The following is a 614-nucleotide window of genomic DNA, read 5'->3' as shown; positions in this document are numbered from 1 at the left end:
GGGGGGGGGGGGGGGGGGGGGCAAGTACAACACACACAAAGGGGGTATGACTTTTGTGCCCAGGATGCTATTACTCCACTATATCTTTGCATAAAAATAGTTGTTTGCTGCTATATTATTGTTTAAAATCTCGTTTTAGCAATTGAACACAACACTTCTACAGTTTAATGTGTTTATAATATAGTATTTTATATTTTAAGGAAACTGGAAAGTCTATAGTCCAAAATTAGATGGAGGTTACTTGGTGTCAAATTCAAATATCTATGTAAAAAAAGTACTTTTCATCCATGTTGAACGAAAAGTTTCAGTTTCATTAGTTCACTCAGAATATGACAAAACTAGCTTACCTCAAGGTCCATAATTTAAAAAAAGAAAAGAAAAAGAAGATGTTTTGTCAGTACTCTGATACCAACAGTGGATGGCAGCAGATGACAGTTAGTATAAATTGTCCAAGAGCTTTTCAGCCTCTCAGCCACTAGATGGAGACTTTAACACAGGAATTTGTCAAAAAACAGTTGATTTGCATTTGCTCCAATGAGAGAAAGTGAAACCACCAGCATGAATTAGATGTTTATTAAACCTAAATGATGGACCAGTTGGATGGAAAAATTCAG

Source organism: Seriola lalandi, unplaced genomic scaffold (assembly GCF_002814215.2).
Source record: "Seriola lalandi dorsalis isolate HSWRI2012SDOR001 ecotype SW California unplaced genomic scaffold, Sedor1 jcf7180002054902, whole genome shotgun sequence".
NCBI lineage: Eukaryota > Metazoa > Chordata > Actinopteri > Carangiformes > Carangidae > Seriola > Seriola lalandi.
Note: the sequence above shows the minus strand (reverse complement) of the source record.